Below are 25,374 nucleotides of genomic sequence, written 5' to 3'. Positions count from 1 at the left end.
TTAGAGCTTCAAGAACAAAGCAGAAGCTCTCTGCTACTACCTCCAGGTAAAAAACATATCTGGGAAGGATCCTAATTGCTCTAATTGGTCCTTTGCCCACTCTGTGGCCAGAGTGTGGTGTTCTGGCTTGTACTTTTCCCAGGAGGCAGGGAGAAGCAGTGGTAGGCAGAGAAGTCAATAACTAATATGGGTGACACTTCAACCACACTGGAAACTATGGGTACCTCAGTGAATGCAGTTGGAACAGCTGGCTGCACCTTGTTGTAGGAATATATTAAGCTGAATTTCTAGCTCTCAAACTTAATTAAGTTTTAGTTAAATGAAGATTTGAATCTGACTTCATTTGACTATCACTGAAGCCTCAAGGACCTGCAGTTCCTTCACGTTAGGCTTCAAAACACTAACCTGTCAGCAATTCCAATGTAGCGTCAGATTGTCCTTTTTTAATTTTTCTGAAGCTATGAGGAAGCTTGCCCATTTCCAGGATGCTTAACTTCACCAAGGTCTTTCTAACGTCCTAGCTCCTTTTGATTTACACCATGAACTTAAACAACCACCACCAAAAAAAAGCTTTTCTCTTGGGCGCACCAAAGTTTTGGTCAAGATTAAGCCTTTCCAAACCTAGCTGCCTTCTTAATAAATATCCAAACTGACATTTTTTTTCAGGAAGGACTAATATCCTTAGCTTTATGCTTCTGTTTGTAAGAATCTTCCCACACAGGAATCACTGCCACTTTTGAACTTGACCCCATTATAACAAAAAATAATACCAGTGGCACAAAATATTGTTATATGTGGTTGTCTTTGACAATTCCAGTAATTTATTATCATATTAATAAGTATATTTTATTTTGTTACTCTTTTAAGGATAAATAATAATGATGACAATAAACTATTCATTGAGGGCTCACCATGTGCCAGCACTAAACATCATATATGTGTTATTTAGATGATTCCTTACATCTAAGGTATGTGTTATTTTTTACTCTGTGTTACAAATGTAGAAAAGGCAACTTGCCCATGATCACCCCATGAATAAGTGACAGGGCCTAGACTCATATCTGGGTCACACTGATAATTCCTTTTTTGATTCTGTGTATTTGCATTACAAGCTACCCTGCTTGTGTTTGGAAAGGAGTCAATCAGTATGGCACACACAGCATATGTATTAGCTCTTCCTCCTGCCTAAAATTCTATGAAATGATTATAGAAATAAAAATATGATGCTAACATGCTCCATTTCCTTCATTTTTCATTTTTAAAATAGTCTTTTGATCCTTTTCCTCAGTGAACAGTTACCCAAGTGATAGGTGGCCATTTGGAGTAGAAGGTGTGATATTTGTCTTTCAGGAGAGTGTAAGTATGTAATATAAACGTGCTATTTATGAATGGATAAACAAGGTATGGTACTGTACACAATGGAATATTTTTCAGCTACAAGAAGGAAACAAATCCTACCATTCGCAACAACATGGATGGAGCTAGAGGGTATTATGCTCAGTGAAATAAGCCAGGCAGAGAAAGACAATACCAGATGATTTCACTCATTTGTGGAGTATAATAACAAAGCAAAAGCTGAAGGAACAAAACAGCAGCAGACTCACAGACTCCAAGAAGGGACTAGCAGTTACCAAAGGGGAGGGGTGGGGGAGGGTAGGTGGGGAGGGAGGGAGGAAGGGGATTAACGGGCATTATGATTACCATACATAATGTAGGTAGGTCATGGGGAAGGCAGTACAGCAGGGAGAAGACAAGTAATGACTCTAGGATCTTCACTGATGCTGATGGACAGTGACTGCAATGGGGTGTGTGAGGGGGACTTGATAATATGGATGAATGTAGTATCCACAATGTTGCTCATGTGAAACCTTCATAAGATTATATATCAATGATACCTTAATAAAAAAAATCTTGCTATTTAGAATTATAACTGTCACTCTAGAGGAAATGTGTGGTTTTGCTCTAGCTGAACCAAATGTATTCGATGATTAAACCTCCCAAACTGAGATGTGCGCACTGAGGTAGCAGTAGACGCTTCATTCTCAGGACTGCGCTAAAACACATGGGCCTAGCAGCACAAAGGAGCACCCAGGTCACACCTGCTGTCTAACGTTTGATGCACTGTAAGTTCAACTGTATGTTTTGTTTCTTCTAAGTATTTACATAATTAACTTGGATTTTTGTTGTTTTAAGAATTTTCGACTCAAAGACAAACATTGTATGTTCTCACTTATAACTGGGATCTAAATAAGCCCAACTCACAGAAGCAGAGAGTGGACTGGTGATTGCCAAGGGCCTGGGGAGGTGGAGTAGATGTTGGTCAAAGTGTATAAACTTCCAGTTATAAGATGAATAAGTCTGGAGGATCTAGGTACAGCATGGTAACTATAAATCACAGTACTGTATTTATATACTTGAAAGTTGGTAAGAGAGCCAATCCTGAATGTTATAACCATACACAAAATATGTTAGGGGATGGAGGTTAACTAACCTTATTGTGTTAATCATTTTACAAAATATACATGTAAATCACATACATTTTAAGCTCATGTATATGTCAGTAATATCTCAAAGCAGGAGAAAAAGAACTTTATCTCAAATGTGCATGATACCTGGTGTGGTAGACAGAATAACATTATCACCCTTTGCCTCACCCCCTGTGAAAGAGATCCACCTCCTAATCCCTGGAAACTGTAATTACATCATATTATATGGCAAGAGGGAGTTAGGGTTGTGGATGGAATTAAGGTTGCTAGTCAGCTGACCTTGAGATGAATTGTCTGGGCGGGCCCAATATAATCTAAAAAGGTCCTTAAAGGGATAGAGGGAGACAGGAGAGTTAGGGTCAGGTGATATGATGGGAGAGACTCAACCAGCCACTGATGGCTTTGAAAATGGGAGAGAAATTCAGGCACCCTCTAGAAGGTGATAAAGGCAAGGAAACAGAGTCTCTTCTAGAGCATGGTGACTATCTTTAACAGTGCTGTATTATATACTTGAACATTGGTTAGAGAGATCTTAAGTGCTATCACCACAGACTCAAGAAAGGAACTCAGCTCTGCTGACGCTTTAGAGACCCTTTTGAGGCTTCTAACCTCCAGAACTGTAAAATAATAAGTTTGTATTGTTTTAGTCTACTAAATTTGTAATAATAGGTTACAGCAGCAATTGGAAACTAACATATCTGAATATAGCATGGAATACAATTGGAAAACCACCAATTTTAGAGGACCCATTCTAGATCTTAACTTGTGAACAATCTAAGTTAAATGTGTTAAGCCCATTGAAAGGATTATTTTGTTTACTTGAATACTATAGAAGTTAAGTGTGATAAATACCTATGATTTTTATTAATTGCACTTTTCTCCAAGGGATAAATTTCTTTTTACTTATCCTTTTAACTTAAATAAAAGTCCCAACCCTAGTTGGTTACAATAAAACAACAACAAAAAGATCCAATTACAACTGAGATTTGAATCTCTAACTTCTGAGTTTTATAAACCATTTAGTGGCTCTTAAATCTAGTGGCTCTAAAATGTCATCCATGACATTTTCCCCAACTTTTTAAAAATTGTCTTTAAATGAGTACAAAGTATATTATCATAATAAAGAGAGGTACATCAAGCTATGAAAGTGTAGGCCAACAGCAATGTAAGTACAAAAAACTAGCTATTATAATGTTATATGCTAAATGATTATCCTTTGTGGTAAAATATAGTATTACTGTATGATCAAATAAAATTGGAAGAAAATCCACAGGCAACAGGCTACTCGCTCTGTACAAAGTAAGTAACACTAGTTTGATTCTATATAAATTTGTACGCACTTTGAGAGTTGTAACAACACAGTCTACTGCCCATCCTAGAAAAGATGGAGGAATTCAACATCATTTTGCAGAAATTTGTCAAAGCCATTTGTAACTCCAGGGAAAGGAAGTCCCAGGGCAAAATGCCTCTAAAACCGAAATCAATCAAAGGGAGAAATAAAGTTTAAAACCCGTTCATTGCTTGTGAACTGCAGTCCCAGGCTGTTTCTCTTTCCTGCTCTGGCAGAAGCAAAACCATCCATCCCCCTAACCTCTCAGGTTCCGATAAGCCCTCAGTTGCCCAGGTATACGGAAATGAACTACTCTCCACCCTTGAGGAAGACCTGTTAATATGCAAATGCACTAAAGCCGGGTGAGATATTCGGAAATATTACAATTTTACCCACACCATTTGAAAGCTCAATGAAAATACTTAAATGCATTTTACTGAACAGTTTCAATATACTTAGCTTGATGCTAGACCCTGGTAGAAAACAAGAGGTGGAATATTTGGTTTTGGTTTTTTTTTTTTCAGGAGTACTAAAGCATAAGTACATGAACCATGAGCCAGTGGCACTAACAAAATGAAATACGGTATATACAAAAGATAAATGCTGATAGGCATTAGAGAGAGAGAAAAGGGAGGTGGAGTTATTGAGAAAGAACTTGTGGAAAAGAGAGATCATGAACTAGATGCTAAAAGGAAGGGAGAATTGGGAACATCTGAGACAAAGAGGGAGCAGGGCATCTGGGAGAGGAGAGATATGAAGGTAGTTTACTAGCTGGGATATACAAGGGGAAGGCATAAGCCACACCATCTGCATATTTAAGTTCTTAAAGCAGTAATGAGAAACAAAAAAAGCAGCAGGAAATGGTTTGTGCTGAGCCATCTCTAATTTCTCATCTGGTGTCCCTTATGATCAATGAAGGAAACACCTGGCTGAGCTGAGACTGCAGTGTGGACAGAGCTGTATGGAGATCAAATTCATAACCTTGGCCTTATTAGCACTGTGATCTATCTGTCTAAACTAACCTTTGCCCTAGGGCAGATATAAAATGTAGATCTGACTTTTCTCAAAGGTAAGTGGGATACCAGTTCAAGTGGTCAGGATAGACTTTATTGAGTAATAGCTATTGCAATAGAGAAGAGGGTCCAACATAAATTAGCTCAAATCTCTTTGGTGCAGGGGTGATGGACAATTTAAAGGGAGGTGAGTGAGTAAGGAGGGAAACAAGGGGGAGCTCATGCAGAGACTGTGTTTATTATTGGGTGCTTATCTGGAGGAGAAGAAACTTGTAGTATCTTTATGCCAGAAGGTAGTGGTGCAAGTTAGAGAAAGTTGCCCAAGGCTTGGGAGGCAAGGCAGGAGCTGTTTCCCTTAATGTTTGCATTTCACCTACAGGGCCCTCAGATTCTTGAGAAGCAGTTCTGCATGGTGGAAGATCTACATCTCCAAACACAGGTGACAGGGTGGGGAGGGCAGGGCGGTGTTCAGGGGCCTATTAGCTGATTGGGTTAGAACAAACAGTAAAATCTGGCAGTTTCTCAGGCGGACACTTTAAGGGGCTGGGGTCATCCTAGTGGCACAGCCTTGAGCTGTTAGAGACTATGTTAGCGTTTGCTCAGGTCTTTCAGTCAGGTTTCAGGGTAGTGAACAAGATCATTTGTGCTGAGAGTCTGCAGTTTTTATCGGCCAAAGTTAAGCCTGGTCAAAAGGAAGGCTCCAAGGAGCCTGTCTAAAGTTTGTTCAAGAAGAGAATCTTTGTCACTTTCTAGTATTTGTTCCAAATGCACCACTTAGCTCACCTTCAAAAATGTCATCATGAAGAATGGTATTTGGCTTCCTTCAATCTATATTTTAAAACCTGGGTCTTGGTTTTTAATTTTAGTACTTTGTTCTTTTTCTCAGCAGATCACAGAGAAGTAGGGAAGAAAGTTGTGCATAAGTTATTCCAGCTCTTCACATAGCTCTTAAGATCATCTTTCAAGACTCCTGTATTTGCAGGAAGCCTTTAGAAACCAAAACGACCTTGAAAAGCTTCCTGTACCCATCGCTTGGGCCTGAGCAGGTGCAGTTCTGAATGACCTCAAGGGGGCTTGAACTTTTATAGGCAACAGGCTGCACGTTAGTTGTTTCAGCCTGTGCAGACACACTAAATCAAAATTAAATGTTAATGATGGTTGTGTCTGTGCCACTCAGCTGGGGAAACTAAAATAGAGACACAAAGCTCTACCAGCTGTCAGTAGCGGGGTCACTGTCTTCCCCTGTGCCCTGGCTTCCCAGATTTATGCCAGCTTCTGCTATCAGTAATGACCCTGCTGCCAGAAAGACTTGCTTTTGCCAACATGTTGGGCTGGAAGAACACATGTTCGCACAGAAGTTGGAAGTCCTTGAGAGAAGCGCAAATGGAGGGCACGAGTCCACACACAGGAAAGGGTAAGAATGATGTGGTGCCTCACTAAATAGTAGCATGCGCAGAACAAGTTCACAGTGGCCTTCTGAAGGCAGTGCATACTTCTGGTGGGGGCTGACTTATTAGGTGACCTTTTTTGTTTTCTTTTCCTGCAAAATGAGCAGATTCTAGCAGATGCTGCTGAAACTTCTTTCTCGTCCATTCAGCAGAGAGAAAGGGTATTTCCCCTTATTTATTCCAAATGTATAATCGTTATGGTACTGATTCATAATGATTAGTGATTTCATTCATAAATTGTGGTTGATTGGGTTTCTGTGTCTGATACAGGCCGCTAAGCAGACTAAGACCAAAGAATTCTATTCCAGGTTTCTGTTCTTGCCCGCCAAACTTCAGTGATCTCTGTTGAACGAGAAGCTTGAATCCAACCCTTGGAAACAAGTGCCCTGAAACTGTAGGGAAATTGTCCCCTAGGTAAGTGAGATGGCTTGGAAAAGAAAGAGCTCCAATCCATATCTCAGGGAGCACTCATCACATCTATATTGTAAATTAAGAAGCTCCCAAGTGTTATTTGGTGCTCTATTTAAGCACTTCAGTTTGGTCTTGCTTATAACCCAACATAAATCAATTGTGTTGATGTGTGTGACAGCTGGGGGTATGGTGGAAGGACTGTCACATACAAAGCTCTTCTTGCCATTTAGGCAATACCATCAAGTTAGCAATGTAAGTAGACCTAGAAGTGAACTATTGGGCTTGCCGTTTGATCAGTGGGCATTGTTTCTATCATAATGGAGTGCTCCAGAAGGGGCAAATGGTGAAGCAATATCACGGTGACCACAGAAAACGAGAGGGGCCAGTCAGTTGCCTATTTGCTCTTAGAACCAGTCCCTGCTCCTTTCTTCTCTGAATTGTAGGGGCTGGAGTTTGGACACTTGTACTTCCCAGGCTCCCCAGCTCAGCTGGCCCGCAGTCAGGTTTAGCTCATGGAGACGGCAGGGGAGGAAAAAGTTTTCATCGAAACCTCTTAGGATCCCTGCCTGGGGCTGAAAATTAATCTGACAGATAGATTAGCAGGAGAAAGGCATACACATTTATTTAATATAAATTTTATGTGACACCTAAAGAAACAGTTAAACCTGAGTATTTGCTGGGTTTGATAAAGAGTGGGCAGTCATGGAGAAATATGACAGGTCAAAGAGTATGAGGTAAGTATAGTAGGGGAAAGAGTGAGGCCTGTATATTTGGATTGTACTCACTGTCCCTTTGTCTTCAGAGATAGGGTGTTCCTTTCCTCGGGGTGCAGTGGGGGGCACCTCTCCAGGAAGGGTGTCATGACCTGTTTCAAGGAAGAAAGGCAGGGGTCAGAGTAATCTCCCTGCTTCTGCTCTTTTCTCAAACTGCTTCATCTTGAAGTACCCAATATGCTGCTATATTTTGGATAGCATGTCCTGAACCCCATCAGGATCAACTTGAACCCCAGAGTTGATGTAAAGATGATTTTAACCTAAAGATACTTGACATTCAACAGGTGCAGAAAGAAGCCATCTCAGAGCTTCCCTTATCTGATTAAAAGCAGACACTTCTGAAAACAAACTGTCATAAGTTCCTTCTTGGGGTGGGTCAGCTCCCAGGAGAGAGACCAAGAGTAAACCCACCTTAAATCCTCTCTGCTGGAATTTCATAGTGGTAAGACCACTTGCACCTATATAAGCAGACATTACCACAAACTCCCTTTCTTATCTCCTGTTTGTTCTCCTAAAAACCCATTTGTCTTTCTTATGGAAACCTATTTGTTCTTCCCATAGACACCATTTCTCCCTTCTCCCTATCCCCTGCTAAGCTAGGTATAAAAAACCCCCAAATTTTAACCACCTCTTTAGGTTACTCATCACAAAGCATGCCTGCATGATGGCATATTGCACACCTAAACTAACAAACACCTAAGCTTTTCTCTTGTTAACCTGGTTTTATCAGTTAAATTTGCAGGTGTCCAGGTACTAAGCTTAAGAGGGTAGTTTTTCTCCAACTTGCCAATGAGAGGTGCTGGCAGGTGACTGGGCAGCATCTCTGGCTGTGTTTCCTCCAAGGTTCTGGCTTCTGTGAGGCAGCCCTTCTTTGGTCTCTGCTCCTCTGGCAGCCCCCACTGTGACTGGTTCCCATGGATGGTGGTGGTCCTGGCTCCTAGACTCCTGACACCACCTTCTCCCTTGATCTCTCAAGCCCCATATGTAATGACAGATTTCTGCTGTTACTAATATATGACCAGCCTCAATGTCCTTTATTTGCCTCTTCTACTCCTTCAGTGCTTTTGTATGCAGTTCCCTAACATCATATTCCCTCACCTGAATTATCCAGGAAGGGTCCTGTTTTCCAAACTGCACCCTTTCTGATAAAACAGTAGTCGTGGCCTGGTCTTCCACAGCACCATCAGGGCCTTTCCATTGCCAGCCACTCTTGAACTTTTTACAGGAACAAGCAATCTCTTGTTGTTTTAAGGACAGTAGGAACTCAAGAAGTATTGACAGGATGGCAAAGGAAGGGGCAACTGAGCTGTCTGGCCATTGCATGTGTCCAAAACTATGAGCGAATAATACAGAGAAGAGAAAGATGGAGTCCACGCAGTTAATGGGAAATAAACAGGCCCGGCTTCCAGATTCTGAACACTGCTGAAAATCTTCCTCTAATCTTACTGTGGAAACCAGAAAGATATCAATTTAAGACACATGTACATCACAGAATTTGGTACCTGTAAATTGCTTCACGCAATCCATTCCTTCTGTTGAGGGTCTGCTGTGTGCTCAGAGAATATAAAGGTGAATTTGATAGGATCTAGTCCTTAAGAAACATGTAGTTACTCAGTAGCAGAGAGAAAGCATCTTCATAAATAACTATAATACAAGAAAAGTGAAGAAGGGAGGAACTTCATTGGGGAGGGAGATCAGAAGAGAATGTCAAAAGCACAAAGCTCTTCTACCTCCACCTCCCCAGTCCATCTGGGATGAAAGGAAAGCATGGCGAGTCTGGGAGTGCTGTGTGCCAGTTGCATGCTGAACTCCCAACCATGGCTTTTGATGACTCACATTAACAAACATTACAGAAGCAATGACTTTCAGGCATGGCTAGACCCAGGGCTCAAATTTTGTCCCTAGGATACTGTCTCCTTTTATCTTATTTCTGCTTCCCCGAGAATTGCTTCTATTCTTAGTCAGGATCCCCCCATGTTGGTGGCCAGATGGCTGCCTGAAGGATTCTGTCCTCAAATCTAAGTAAAACCATCCAAAAAATAATTCTTCTTTTGTCCTTTTCATGATGGCTACAAGGGTAGATTGTAGTGATTGACAAGGTCTTGGATACCAGAAAAGCCCTGGAGGTACAATGATTTGGGTCATAACTCTCTCCCCACATCATGATGACTGAGAAAGATAATCAAGGTGTTAGCAAAAAGAGAGAGAGAGAGAGAGAGAGACTGGCTGCTGGGTACAGAGATGTCTTCCACTAAGAGGACTTGACTGTAAGTTCCTTTGGGAATGGAATTTAGGTTCACTCAGTCATGGTGTTCATCCATGCATCACCAAACATTCCGGCAGCATGCAGCAGACAGGTGTGGCTCATGTAGAGAGAGAAGAAGGCTGAGTGTTTAGAAAACTTATTCTAAGCCAGTGCTTTCAATGGAGGGCAATTCACACCTCTATCCCACAAGGGACATTTGATAATGTCTGAAGACATTTTTAGTTGTCATAGTTTGTGTGTGGGTTGGGGGTGTTTGACCGGCATCTAACGGGTAGAGGCCAGGATGCTGCTTCTACGATGCACAGACCAGCCCCTACCACAGGAATTATGTAGTCCCCACAATGTTAACAGTGCTGAGTTAGGGCAGGGAAATGGGACAAGGGTCATGCCCTTATAAAATCTACTTAGCCTGCAGAAAAGGCCCAGTTTATTCTTTTACTTCATCTATAGGCTGTTCTTCCTCTTCTGCCAGCCTCTTAATCAATTAGGTAACTTTGTAACCAGGACAGGAGATAGATCTTCAAAGTGTAAATGACCCTAGTGGATAAAGAATGCCATGATCCCAAGTCAACACTGTCACCTAAATAGCCCTATTCTTAAGGCAAAACTTCAAAGGAATTATGAATCATCATGCATCATGCCTTATGCTGACCCCTACCCAAAAGGCCCTGTAAAACCCCAAACTCCAAATCCTTAAGTGCACCTCCTCTCTGAGGTTGCCTGCACTCCCTTTTCTTCAAGTGTGTCATTCTTTCTGTTCTACTCCAGATAAGTAGAGAGAGGCTGCTGAGACCTCTGATTTGGCCTGCAAGTTCCCGTCACCTGGGAACTTGAAAGCCCAAACAGGACTGCAGCTGTATGATCATGACCCAGACAGGACTGCAGTTGTATGATCGTGCTCTTTAGTAGTCTGCATGAAAATCTCCTTTCTACACCTTTGGGAAGTTTTCAGAACATCATCTCAACTCCATCTAGTGCTCTGAGGCTCCCCCAAATCCTAAGGTGGTAGGGACTTAGTTCCCACACTGTGCAGATTCAAGAAGACATGGGATACCAGGTGACCCTGGCTTTAGGAGTTGGCAAGGGACTTGCCCTATGCCGAGCAGTAGTTCACTGAGCTTCCCTTTCCTGCCTCTGTCATTCTTTGCTTTCTGCTGCTGCAAAACGGCTGCCATTCTCTACTATTCTTGCTTTAATGAATTCCTTCCTCTCTGACTTCCCTGCAACTCCGAACTGAATTTCTTCCCAACAAACTCACTTGTGCTGACTGGTTAATTCCAGACTGACTGTTTAGGATCCCACTCTGGGGTGAGGGGAGAGGTTGAAACTGTAAGTTAAATAGTAAGTTTTGGTTTGGTAATGTGGTCTTAGCACAAGTGACTTCATTTTGGACCTGTGTCTCTTTTTTAAACACCTGTAGATTGCAAAATCCCAGAAGAAATTACTTTAACTCCTCCTACTTCCAAAAAGCAAAGAATGCTGACTATGCAGTTAACACTTAAAAAGCAATGGCAAATCTGGATTGAAAGTTAAAAAAAGAACAGCAAATGAGTAGTAATCTAGAGGTATTGCTTATCTTGTATTTTTAATCACTTACTTTTATTTTCAGTATTTGCTGTGAAAGAAAGAGCTTTTTTATTATACAACGATTATTAAGTGCTGAAAATTTGGAAAAAAAGAAAAGCCCGAGAAAGGAAATTTTAAAATGTCCCCATCCAGAAAAAACTCATGCTGACACTTTGATGAATCCTCTTTCCTTCTTCCTTTGCAAACTTACACATTTTAACAATGTAATTGAATGTGCTGCCTATTAGTCCTGTGGAAGGGGAGAGGGGTCACTGTGGACATCTGTGGTTCAGACATAGTTCAGCAGTTGCTAGAAGCTGATATCACACCTTTTTTGGCAGAATCATCCATTCTTGTTAAGATAATGTTCCAGGATGTTTGTATATGTACATAGTTACATTACATAGTCACAAATGAAAACAAAATAGCACTTTTCCAAAGACTCTGTAGGGTAAGAAAAACTTTTTCCTCTATCCTGTTAAATTTTGTACCTGATTTAAACTGACAAAAGGCAGATTGACAGGAGGAAAAGGTTTATACACACAGGAGCCAATAAAAGAAGTAGCTGGCTCATTAAATGGCCAAAGTTAAAGGCAAATGTATCTAACAGCTTCGATGGGAAGAATAAATAGATTTCTTTAGGAAAGACAAATGGATTTTTGGGAGAACAAATGGGAGATAAGAAAGTTTGTGATGATGTTGGTTTATGCAGGTGCAAGTGGTCTGTCCGAATTCTGCAGGTTATGAAATACCCCTGGAGAGGAAATATATGGCAGGTTTTTCTCTTGGTCTCTCCTGGGAGTAGAAACCATCCCAAAGAGAGAACTCATGGCAGCCTCATTTCTCAGAAGTTTCTGCTTTTAGTCAGAAAAGAGAAGCCCTGAAAAGGCCTTTCTTTACATCTATTGAATCTTAAGTCTCTTCAGCTTAAAATCATCTTTATACTAACTCTGGAGGTTCCAAGTGGGTCCCTACACATTCAAAGAGGGAAAAGCAGCAAAAGGGATGGAAGCAAAGACTTTCAAATTATGGTTCCATGGGTTGGTTTTGATTAATCTCATTTTATAAATAGCAAACTAGAGGCTCAGAGAAGTTAAATAATGGACCCAATTATCTGAACCAAATTGTATTTGAAGGTCTGGAAATATTCTTATTTTATTCAGCAAGCATTTGGAAGTGAATCCTCTGTGGCAGGTTTTTTACCAGATACTGAAGATGACAAATAATAAATTGCTCCCACCCTCAAGGCACTGCAGTCTAAGGGGAAATCAAAGCAGAGTGATGACTACTGTACAACATGTAACAGGTGCTATGGCAGAGATGGGTACTCTGCACACAGGTAAAGCCTTGTTCTCCAGAAGCACAGAAAAGGAGCACATTTATCAGCCAGTTGACAGCCCTGTGGCTAAGTCTAGCCCTCACAGGGATCCTATTTGACCTGTACAGTTGATATGGGTTGAACCGTATCCAAAAAAAGTATGTTGAAGTCCTAACCCCAGTATCTCAGAAAGTGACTTAATTTGGAAATAAGTCGTTGGAAAAGTATTTAGTTAAGATGAGGTCACAGTGGAGTAGGGTGGGCCCTAAGTCTAATATGACTGTTGTCCTTATAAGATGATGTGAAGACACAGGGGGAGAATGACATGATGAAGGCAAAGGTTGGAGGGGTGCATCTACAAGCCAGGGATGGCCCTGCTGACACCTTGAGTTCAGGCTTTTGGCCTCTGTGAGAGAATAAATTAGTTTAATCATTCCATTGGGGTAAGCCACCCAGTCTGTGGTACTTTGTTAGGACAGCCTGTAGCTCCAGGGGGAAGGGTGTTCCTGGCTCAGGACGAGTGCCCTATGAAAGCAGTGAAACCGAAATAAGTCAAGGTAAAGGTAGGCTGGGAGAAAGGCTTTTATTTCTTACAGTCACTAGCCAGGTTCGTCACCAACCATCTCCTCCAACTGGGCTCACACTCTCCTTCCCGGACCAGAAGGAACCCCAAGGGCGGGTCCTTGGTGACTGGCAGACGCCAGACCAGTTATGTACCAGGAATGGAGGGGAGGAGAGACTGGCCATTTTCTCTCCACCCCGTGCCCCAGATACAGAGAAGGTTCTGTAGTGGTAAACACCTATTGTTATGTAAATGAACTAAGGCTAGGCAAGAGATTCTGGAAATTCTGCCATTTACCCCACACAGCCCTAGGTTGTAACATTTAAAAAATACTAATTTGATGACATTCGTGCTGGTTCTTCTTCCACACACCTGGTCTCCTCTTCCATGTGCATAAAGGGAGCTCTGGACTACTCCTGGCTTCTGTACCCTGTCACTCACTCTTACCCAGCAGAGGTGCACCTTCTGATTGCTGAGTTAGTATAAGGAACAGGGTGGGTGTCCTAGGTTGTCTTCTCTCAGTTTCATCTTTGACGTGATCCTGCACTCAGCTCTTTCACACATGAGTATTATTGGGGCTGACCTCTCTTTGGGGGTAGGCCTTTCATTGGGTTCCCTAGAAGCAGACCTGAGATTCAAACCATGTTCAAGTGCTTTTTGGGGAGGTGCTCTCAGGAGACAATGAGGTAAGAGGGCAGGATGGGGAAAGAAAGAGAAGCAAGCTTGTTGTCTCTGCTGAAGCCTAGCTCAGTCTAATCCCTTGGAAAAGCCCTGGATCACAAATTGCAACACAGAGTCAGTCCCCTTTGAGGTCATTTGTACCCTCCTTCATCAGTCAGTCTTCATCAGTCAGTCATTGGGCAACTCAGACAGGCAAGAGAGTGGCAGAGCCTCTTGGGCAGGCCAAGGCAGCACCTGTGTGGTCGGGCAGTTCTCTAGCAAAGAGCAACGGGGCGTTAGCAGCCCCCACTCACAGCATTGGTGGGGGGTGGGCACCAACCGTCAAAGGGGATCTGGGCCTCCTGACCCCACCCCCACCACAGGGAGCCTGCTGTGGGCCAGTGCTGCTTCTGCCTGGGTGGGCAAATGCGTGTAATCTGGAAAAAATAAAATGGAAGCTCCAAACCAGAATGAGAAGCCTCTTCCTCCTGCGGTGTCCTTCTGCAAAGTCTAACAGAGTGCTCATCGCAAACAAGAAGTGCTTAAAGGGTCTAGCCCGGTATCACAAAGCAGACAATAGAGGGTAGATTTTGAACTGAGTGGCAATAAATTGATAACTAGCACACCCACTAAGATCACATTTAGACACAAAACCTTCCTTTGTTTTTCTTCTTTTTCTGCTTTCTTTTTGAGCATTTGTAATATTCACCAAAATACATCACTTTTGTGCCGAGGCCTGCAGGGCTGGCAGGATGGGCAAGTGTTGCAGCCTTCATATGGCCTGGAAGTGCTGACTCCCCCATGGACCAGAAGTTGGCAGTGATAAATAGTACAACAAACCCATTTGCGAGCAGCCCTGAAGGCCAACCCCTTTGGAGGTGCTGGAAAAGGAGGGGGTCAAAGCCAAACAGCCAAATTCTCCCATCCATCTGTTCAAGCAGTGATGGATGCTCAAACTTCACTGAGGTAAAATTCAGGTTGTTGGATTTGGTCTCAGAGGTTGTGCCGTTGGGGACATTCCTGGAATATGCCTTCAGACTGTTAAAGTGGCCAGGGTCTCCCTTTTGGCCTTAAATAAAGGCCAATGATCATAAATTTTGATGGTGCAAAAAAATTCCTAACTGCTTACCAGTACTGACACTTCCTATTCCTATATGTTAGGAAATAGACTTACATTACTTATATGACTGGCTTTTTTTTTGTAGTGTTTTAATTGTGCACTTACATGTATCAGAAAAGCTATTCATTTTTTTCCAATGATAATAGAAAAATGTACTACAAATCAACAAATGTCTTTATCTTTATGGGGTGATTTCAGAGAGTAGTATTATTATTATGTTCTTCCATTTCTGGGAATACTACCATTTAGAGGATTAATGGCAATTAGTAAAAACCATAGTACACTATACTTAATGAAAAATGTCATTGATATTATTCTGTTTATTTATGTCTACTTTTGTGAATGAAACAAATGCTTCAAATATTTGTTAATCTGATGGTATAGGTAAGTCTGGTGACGAGATTGGGGAACATTGTGGAGATTTTGAATGCTAGGACTTCTCTGTAGCCATATCCAATAGCCTGTTCTCAGTTCTCATTCTGCTTGATGTCTTTGAAATGCCTAATTCTGTAGCTCAGTCCCATGCTCTTATTTATTCCAGGTGTCGGCAAGATACTGATTCTCTTCCTCTCTGTGCACTACTGCATAGGCTCTGCTTGTGCCTCTCCCCTGTGAACTGGTGTACACCAGACAGTCCTTCCTCCTCTCTCCACTGTAATCATAGCATTAAAATGCATCTTACTGGTCCTAAGTTCCAAATTCCTGCCCATATTGCCTTTCCCCAAAGGTTCCCGTGAATGCCCAGTGACATGCTCATATCCGCCCATAAGCTCACAGCCAGGGCTCTAGGGGAGCTGGACCCTGAAGCAGACAACCCGGATTTACAATCCCTGAGGTACTCGCTCCTTGTGTGAACTCAAGGATGTCACCTTGCCTCTCTGAACCTGTTTCAAAATCTGTAAAATGGGGCTGTCTTCCCTACCTTGTGTGAAAGTCACAGGAGATTACACACATGAAAGCACTTTGTAAAAGAATAACTTCTTTATAAAGATCTTACCAAAATGCAGGTATCATTGAGGGTATTTTACACTTATTGTTTCATTTAATTCTAATAACAACTCTGTAAGATACACATTCTTATTCTTATTTTACAAAATGAGAGAAATTAGAGCTTAGAATGCTTATAAACCTTGCTTAAGCCACAGAATTAGTGCCAGAACTGATATTAAACATGAGCTTGGTGGCAAAGCCCACCCCAAGCAACAATCAGGGTCCTGTTCACAGGTGACGGAAACTGACACTGACAATATGACAGGAGGATAGTGGGGCTCTACAGTATTGGCCTGAGGCCTGAGGACCAGGCTTGGAAAATTCGCTGGAACCAAGACAGGTCTAGGAAACGAAACAGGAAGTATATAAACTCATCTTTTAGCCAGGACAGTAGAGAGGGACACTGTGACATCGGACACTGCTGCCATCTCCACAGAATATCACTGCAGTTGGCAAGAACAACTAGTTGTTCCAGAGTCAGAGCCCCAGGTAAGCATCAGATCCAGGGAGCCTGGAACACGTGGCCTGGCCTGTCTGTGACAGGATGGGAGAGAGGTGCCTCCTGGCCCTCTTCCCCTGAAACAGGGAGCACTGGAACATGGCAGGCAGGGACTCTTCCAGTTTCTGCACACACCCCAGCACACACACACACCCCAGTGCAAGCTCACACATACACACACTCTCTTTACTTTTCCCTCGTAAGAGGGTAAAGTGTCTTTCTTGTCAAGGCTAATCTTTTTATCTCTTACTGAGGCTGATATCTTCCCACTTTCTCCATCTCTCCTCTGATTTCAACCTCTTCACTCTACTTGGTTTCAATCCCCAGAGAAAGGAATTCAAATCTGTCCATTCCCTACCAAAGACAAACACAATGGAGCTGGTGGGTTCTGCTTAAATTTATGGTTTCAGTCCTGCCCAGAAATCATATTACATTTCTCTGACCATCTTCCCTCTTTCACTCACCAGAACAACTACTTCAAGCCATCAGATCTCTGAAGGATGTAGGATCCATTGCCCTCCAGGTTGGAGAGAAAGATCTTACCTGTCTCAGATGCAAAGGGCAAATAACTCACAAGCCTCAACCACTAGGAATGCAGCAGGTGGAGTCCAACCCCAGGCAACAGCAGAGGAGAACCAGCACACAGGGTGAAGTAGATTTGCCAGTGACCACCCTAAGCTGCCTCCTGACAGACTGAGGGATGCCCCGGCTGAAAACAAGGAACACTTTGCCATTCTTGCCGGTAGTGGTCTGAAGCTACAGACAGGTCTTGGGAGCAAAGCAGCAGGGTTACATAATAAAGGAGACATCATTACATATCAAATGAAGAAAGGAAGGGATATGCAGAAGGCGATGTTGGAATAATTACTTAAAATTTCAGAGAAATAAAAACCATTTAGTTTCTCATTTAAATAGTACCAAAATAAACTTAAGATACTTTCAAGTTATATAAATAGGTAAAACAAAAAAGTAAAACACTGTAATTGAAGAATCGAGGAAAGATGGGCCCATTTGACTACATAAAAATTTTGCCTCCTAGATGTAAAAATAAAATAAGATTTGGAAAAAATGTATTTGGTATGAAAAATGCTGAGAACACAATAGTTTAGCTGGCAAAGGACATTGTTATAGGCTAAACTGTGTCCCCCTAAACCTATGTTGAATCCCGAACCACCAGTACCTCAGAATGTGACTGTGTTTGGATATAAGGAATTTACAGAGGTAATTAAGTTAAAATGGTGTTATTAGGATGGGCCCTAATCCAATATGGCTGCCGTCCTTAGAACAGGAGATTAGAACACGGACACACAGAGAGGGACGGCCATGTGAAGACCCAGAGAGGAGCACTGCCCACAAGCCCAGGAGAGAGGCCTCAGGAGAAACCAGCCCTGCGGATACCGAGCTAGGACTTCCAGCCTCCAGAACTGTGAGAAAACACACTTCTGCTGTGTGAGCCACCAAGACTGTGGTACTTTGTGATGGCGGCCCTAGCAAACTTGTTCAGACACATTCTGATCTTTTACAGACAAGAATATAATGAATAAACAGAAGTACCTTAAGACAGAAAGGAAATCCTCTTGAAAGAGATGACTTCTGAGTTATGTCTTGAAAAATGAAAGGGAATTGTTGATCTACAATGAGCTTTAATCATTATTTGCAGCTGGTTTGCTTGCTTAAAAAAACAAACAACACTTCGTATATTACCAAAAATGAGTGAATTTGAAATACCAAACTTAAGTTTGTACTTTTATGTGAATGAAATAAACCCAGACAACAAGCTGATTTATGCCTTGTTCAAACAGGAGTGTGTGTCAGATACAATCTAGAAGCTCTCAGGATTGCTTTGATAGGGTTTTGTGGTTAACTAATCATAGGGTAACACATGACAAATAGATTAGATTCCTACTGGGTGCTTTTCTGCTAAATCACACTCTGAGGAGATTGCATTGAATCATCTGCACTGACTCACTGCTGTGGCAGCATTCTTGCCGCAGTAAGCCCTGGGTGTGCAGCTGCTTTACCAGGTTGGCAGTGGTGCACAGGCAAGTAGCCACCATCCTGACTCCCTTCTAGTGTGCCCTCGAAAGCTGTAGAGGCAGGAAAATCAAAACCGACACTTTGCTCCCCAGATTTCCTTGCAGATAGGGTTCTAGACGTGAAAAAGTCCATGCTAATAAGATGCATGCACATCTCTACTGCTACTTACTAACTACCTGTGAGGCCTGGATATGCTTACTATTGCTTTACCTTAGGTTCCTTGTCTGTAAAATGGGAGTGATAACAGCACCTATTTCATACCATTGTTTTGAGAACTAAGTGAGTTAAATCATAAAAATTGCTTAGTCTGGCACATAGTATCTGTAGTGCTAGCTTTCTTGTAATCATTGCTGTTATTTTGAAGGTCAGGTAAGGTGGAGGCCTCCTTTCTGCTGTGTAGCTGTCTTCCTCCAGCAGGTATTGTCCTGGGCTTCCCTACAGCAGGTTCTGATGTCCATCATTAGTTTCATGGGTGTCAGAAGCAGCTGGTCCTGGATCAAGCCTATGGCAGTGTGTCTTCAAGGCTAAACGGTCCTGCTTCAGCCTCTGATTCTCTGGGGGGCCAATTCTTCAATGCATTCTTGAGCGTCATCTCATTTACACCATGATCCTTCTTTCACTTAATATCACATTATTTTTCTCCTAAATAAATTAATTTTTTAAAGAAGATTTAGATTTTGTGGCTAATACTTAAGAAGTATCCTTTATTTCTCAAAGTTATTTGGGTTACAAGTAAGAGAAATCCAGAGTGAATGGGCTGATATATTCTGAAAAGCAGGGTCACTTCACCAATTCCATGCACAGAATGTGCACTCAGGTTCACAAGGGCCTGGAACCAGGAACCAGAAAGCTCTCTGAAACCAGCTGCTCTGTTCCTCTCCCAGGATGCTGAGCCCTTATCTACCTTTGCTTTGCTCAGCACATCTACTGCTTTCTCTCTGCAGATGGCCTCCTTAGGCTCTACAGATGTGTGGTGCAGGATGGCCACCCCACAGCAATGGCTTCAGAACCCTGGTCACAGGGCCTCCTGTATATATACCGGCAGACACTCTCCTGGCTCTCTTCCCAAAGAGGAAAGGCCAAGTTCAGATTGTATTCCCACCCTTGGTCAGTCAACTGTGGCAGGAAACAGTGGCCATCATAAGGGAGAAATTTACTGCACAGAATCAGGCCTGTGGATGGTGGGAGCAGCCTCTTGGATGCATGAAGAGTAGGCAAACACACCTTAGTGTGTGTGTGTGATAATATCCCAGGGAACAAAGACTTTGTAACTTTAATGTGAAATGAATGTAACTATTAAATTGCCAGCATATACGAATATCATGGCCTTCACATTTAAAAAATGATACTCTTTGCATATTAATATATATTCTCTTATAGCAATTTAAAATAACCCACATTATCTCAGCAGCTTTAGTATTTCCCTTATCCAAGCAACATGATATGGCTGCTCTGAGAATAGTTATCAAAGTAACTACAAAGTTAACTAAGGAGATAAAAATAGAATTCTAGATGTTGCTGGATGGCTAAATCATGCTCAGATGCAAATTAGGCGATTTGAAAGGGGCATCCATTTATTCAGGCCACCAGGGCACCATGTAAGGAATTATTTTCCTAGTAAATGAGGGCAAATAGGCCCCCAGTGACTGAAAATTTTGACGCTGCTTCCAAAAGATCTAATCTGCACCCAGGGAGTAGAGAGAAGAATCAGGGTGGAATAAATAGCCAGATAAATAATGCAAAAACAGAGTCTGGACCAAAGTGGAAACCAAATTTGAGAGGTCAGGTACTGATAGGAACATTTAAAGTGTGTTTTGTACAAAGATGACCATTGCAAATTGGTTAACACAGAGCATTGACAACCGCATGTCCGTATTTACAGCATATGCCATATGACTTCATAGATACATATTTGGGCTTAGGACTGAGGCCCCAAAATGGCAAATATGAGGTTTGGGTAAGAGGAGCAGACTCCTGTTCTCACTTGGTTCCTGGTATCCCCACTTTACACAAGCTGTCCTCCTCATTACTTACCTAAAGCAAACTTCCTCCACTGTGGCAGTATATATTGTCAACACATTTCCTTATATCCTTATGGGTGGTTTTTGTGCACAGAGAGAAAGTTATTTTCATTTAAAAAATTTGTGTTCAAATTATTCAAAACCTAATAATTATTTCTTAAGCTTTTAAGAAGTCAGCTTCAAAAAATAATTCTCTTTATAAATCTAGACAATTTTAACACTCTCCTTAAGGAAGGATTTTTAAAGTGAGTAGATTCCCTTAAATATTTCCAACTATATTTATACATTTAACATATTTGATTTTCCTTTAAAAAACAAAACAAACAAAACCATTCCATGTTCTTAGATAAGTTAAAATCCAATCAGTTTTAACTATGGCACCTCAACTTAAAATCATGAGCTAAAGCAATTGCTCAAATGTACACTTAATTGGGAATTACAAAGCTAAAGTATTATTCTAACAGCCAAATTCTCTTAAACATTAAAAATCAAATAAGTTCAGTTTCTTCAACCTAAAAATATTCACGTACAGGTGTGTTTTCCTCAAACACTCCTATACTTAATACATTCTGAGGTTGAGAGATGCTTGCCCACCAAAGAAAAGATTCTGTCATTCCACGCTCTTTGGGGATTACCTTCAAGGTGCTTTGAGAGCTGTGGAACAGCCTGAAGATTCAGCCTGGACATTAGACTTCCAGGTCAGATTTTTTCACAACCCAGACCTAGGTTGAATTCCCTTTTATAATTACTATAGTTTTTTAATGCCATAATTTAAGAAGGGAGTGGTTCATAATAGGGCTGACTAATCCACTTCAGAGCAGCACAATATCTAGGACCTACCATACCAACATTAAAAATACGTTTAAATTTTAACTTCTTTTAAAATAAGAAAAATATTAATATAATAATGAATATATAATGCCAAATCAGGTTGGATTATATTCATCTTTATATCAATGCAGTAATAAAATACAAGTTTTAACATCTTTTTCCCACAAAGGCAAAAGTACCCAGGGCCTATTGAAAGTCAAAACATGATCCTGGTCACTTAGCCTACATCTCTCGGTGTGAGTTCTATGAGGCACTAATTTTTAAATCAATTTACAGAGCTTGGACACCAGACCTAGACAGGCCCATTATGCCAATGTATTTTGCATTTCTTTTGCTCTTCAGATATTGAAATATCTAATTTTGCAGAATTCTTCATTCTTTTTAAATTTTTACTATCTTAAAGGGCATACACCCCTTATATATGTTTAAATGGCATATAGCTGACAACAATTTGGACAGTCATTTCAGAAAGGAAGCTATTCAAATAGAAAATAAGCACATAAAAAACATCATTAGTCATCAGAGAAATGAAAATAACCACAATGAGATAGGATTATATGCCCTGTATGGTTATATAATGGATTCAATTTTTAAACTGGACAACACTGAATGTTGGTGAAGATGTGAAAGGACCAGAACTCCCATACATTGTTCACAGAGTATGAAATGATATAGTCACTTGGGAAAAGTTTTGGAGGTCCTATAATGCATGACCTTATGGCCCTCCCGTTCCACTCCCAGCTATTTGCCCTAACCTGAATTAATTTCAAGAAGTATTATGCTGAGTGAAAGGAGCATTATGCAAAAGTATATCATGTGTGATTCTTCTTTATTTTTTTAGCTCTAGAACAGGATAAACGAATATATGATGAATGTTGTCTCCGGTGATGGGAGCAGGGATTTACTGGGAAAGAGTTTGTAGGAACTTTCTGGAGGGATAGAAGTTTGAGTTCATTCACTTGTCAAAACTCATCCAATGTTACAATTGCGATTTATGCATTTCACTTGTTAAAAAAACAAAATTCAACTGAGTATATTTTAAAGATCTTATTGTCTTTATTTGCTGATTCATGGAAAGGAGCTCTGAAGAGCAGTACAAAATGAATGATTTTTGCAGGCAGAAGGGGGTGGAACAAGGAAGTTATAATAGGCAAAAAAGCTGGTTGGTTATGGTAAGGTCACTTTCCTTATGTGAGATGACAGGGCAGATTACCTAACTAGTGCTGGTAGGCGATTCCTGATTGACTTTTAAGATTCCATTCTTGAGATTAATTACAAAAATGTTAATTAAGTTAGGTCTTGGTGTGGTGAAACCATTCCATTTTGGGCCTATTGTCTTGTTTTTAACACACTGTGTGTAAATTTTACCTAAAAACAAAAAGACCCATAAACAAACTGAACTCTAGGTAATAACATGCAAGTTGAAGTCTTTAAGAGTAAAGTACACTGTCTGCAGCTTATATTGCAGTATCAAAAAAATTAGATGATAGGCAAAGGATTTAAATAGACATTTCTCCAAAGAAAATACACAAATGGCCAATGAAAACAACAAAATGTTCAGCATGATTTGTCACTAAAGAAACGCAAATCAAAACCACAATAAAATATTTTGCATCTATTAGAATGGCTGTAATCTAAAAGACAGACAATAACAAGTGAGTGTTCCCAAAGATTTGGAAAAATTGGAACCCTTATATGTTACTGGTGGCTATGCAATATGGTGCGTTCAACTGCAGAAAACAGGCAGTTCTTCAAAATGTTAAACACAGTTATCATATGACTCAGCAATTCTGTATATACCCAGGACTATTGAAAACATGTCCACACAAAAACCTGTGCATGAATGTTCAAAGGAGCATTATACCTAATACCCAAAAAGGAAACAACACAAATATCTGTCAATCGAAAAATGGACAAATACAAGGCAGTATACCTGTTAGGCAGGAGGACAGATATAAGGGGATGAAAAGAGGGTGGGGCCCACCAAGGACTCAGGGAATTAATTAGATAAAGCCAGAGAGCCAGAAAGGACTCACAGAGTTAATGCACTTTGCAATGTGAGTTCATTCCACATGCTCTGAATCTGGACTGATCCTGAGATTTACTCTAGCTAATGCAGGTGAGATAGGGCAGAGACACGGCAAGCACCCTGATTAATTTTCCTAAAATTGCTGAGATACGAATAGCATAGTAAGAACAAGAGGGACTTATCTTAAAGCTAACATTCCATTTTAAAAGCAGAGAGTTGCAAAGTTAAGATTCCTAACATATTCTTTGGTAATCAGCCAACAACCTATCTTAAGGCAAGGCAAGCAGCCTTAACTGGTATGTTCCCAGTGCTTGGGGGGCAGCCACTATCTTGGAGAGGAACAGCAAGTTTATTCTACAGAATTATCTAGAGGACTGACTAGGGATAATGACATATAGTCTCTCACTGGAGACAGACATCACAAGACCACATGACAAGCTTACGCCCCCTGACCCTTTACCTTTATCCCATTCTTGAAAGCCTTGAAAGACAGAATCCTAAGCCCTTAGGTGCACCTCCTCTCTGAGGTTGCCCACAATCCCCTTTCTTGGAGTGTGTATTTTTAAAAGACTTCTTACTGCTCAACTTAGTGCATTTGCCTCTGTGCTCTTCCAGTGGTGTCCTTGTCACTTTACTATTTCATTCTATTTTCCAGACTTTAAGCACAAGTCTTCACTCTCTCTGTCCTACTTCTAACTAAATAAACATTGTGATAGAAATGGATCTCAGAGCAAAACTGAGGCATGCAGTAAATATAAAACTGTAAAAACATATTCTATAACAACTTAATTTTTATTCTGAGCCCTTTCCACAAAAGGAATGTTATAGGATGGAGAATGTAGACAGGGTCAAGGTGTGGTGTATGTAGGGAGCAGACACATGGTGGGTGGCACTGGTCTTCTAGGCATCTGTTCACAGCCCATCTGCAAATTACCTTTGAAGCGGAAATCGGTCAAAGGGAGAAAAATGTGTCTCTCACAACCCGGCTATAAAAAGGGACCCCACCCAACCTCTCCAGTCCAGATAAACCCTTGCTACCCCCACCCTTGTAATCACCTACTGATACGGAGATGAACTACTTCTCTCCACCCCTTGGAAACACCTATTGATATGGAGACACACTGAGGCCAGGCGATAGATTCTAGGAATATTGCAATTTTATCCATAATAACTATGATAAGAAAAATAAAAGTAAAATACAGAGCATGTGTTTGCTAAAATTTGATTTGTATATAATTTCTAAATAATGTCTTTTCCATTTTCTTAGCAAAAACTTGAGCTTGATTCCATGAGTGAAACTTTTAATATCCAGGGTTGTGCTTGAAATGGCTGGTTGCCAACTTGATTAAAATTTTTAGATGACGATCACTTCAAATTCTTGATCAAAGCTTTGCTCACACAAGTACATAATAAATTTTAACAGTGTAATATTGTTAAAAGACTCTCACAGCAATTCCTTTTTTTTCATGACAAAGACAATGGTGGAATTTCCTGTGATTAAAGTAAATGGATTTTAAATACAGTTGAACTTTTTCACAGTATTTCAAAGTAATGATGAAGCTGAAATTAGCAGAAAGGGCTTGCAGAAGACCAAGGGAGTATACAAAATGGAGTACATTTTTTCACCAATGTATACAGATTCCCTCCAAAGCACTAGCTTTCCCAAGAGTGCCCTACAAACGCTTCACTTGTCTCCGTATGTCAAGATGTGCAGAAGGTTGGGACACTGACTATGGAGAAATGCTACTTCAGATGCACTTCACATAATCTCCTGAATGGATTTAGGTTTAGGCTTTTGGAAATGAAAGCTTCTTTTCCTTTTTCTGTTTTGTGCCATCCTTCCCCTGAGGCAATGAGCCTGGCTGGCTTCTGTTCAAAGAGACTAGAAAGAAAAAAAGGACCAAGAAGTTGGTACAAGCTTTCATCTGTTGAGATGAATGAGGTCTGAGCAGCCCAAGTAAAACATGGTAACTGTAGTCAACAACACTATATTGTATATTGAAATTTGCTTACA

At 41.0% G+C, this 25,374-nt stretch overlaps 1 long non-coding RNA gene across 2 annotated transcripts; it reads left to right on the top strand.

Moving 5' to 3' along the window:
• Nucleotides 1-1,823: 1,823 nt before the first annotated feature.
• LOC118923009 (uncharacterized) lies at nt 1,824-18,217 on the top strand. 2 transcript variants are annotated; one of them, XR_005028988.2, is made up of 4 exons: nt 1,824-2,123; nt 5,209-5,268; nt 5,716-6,243; nt 16,910-18,217. It is a non-coding gene; the product is annotated as an uncharacterized LOC118923009 (long non-coding RNA). The 2 variants fall into 2 exon arrangements; XR_008997789.1 differs by lacking the exon at nt 1,824-2,123 and having other exon boundaries at nt 4,827-5,268.
• The last annotated feature ends 7,157 nt before the right edge of the window (nt 18,218-25,374 follow it).

Source organism: Manis pentadactyla, chromosome 5, assembly GCF_030020395.1.
Source record: "Manis pentadactyla isolate mManPen7 chromosome 5, mManPen7.hap1, whole genome shotgun sequence".
NCBI lineage: Eukaryota > Metazoa > Chordata > Mammalia > Pholidota > Manidae > Manis > Manis pentadactyla.
This window is presented reverse-complemented; position numbering and strand designations above follow the sequence as displayed.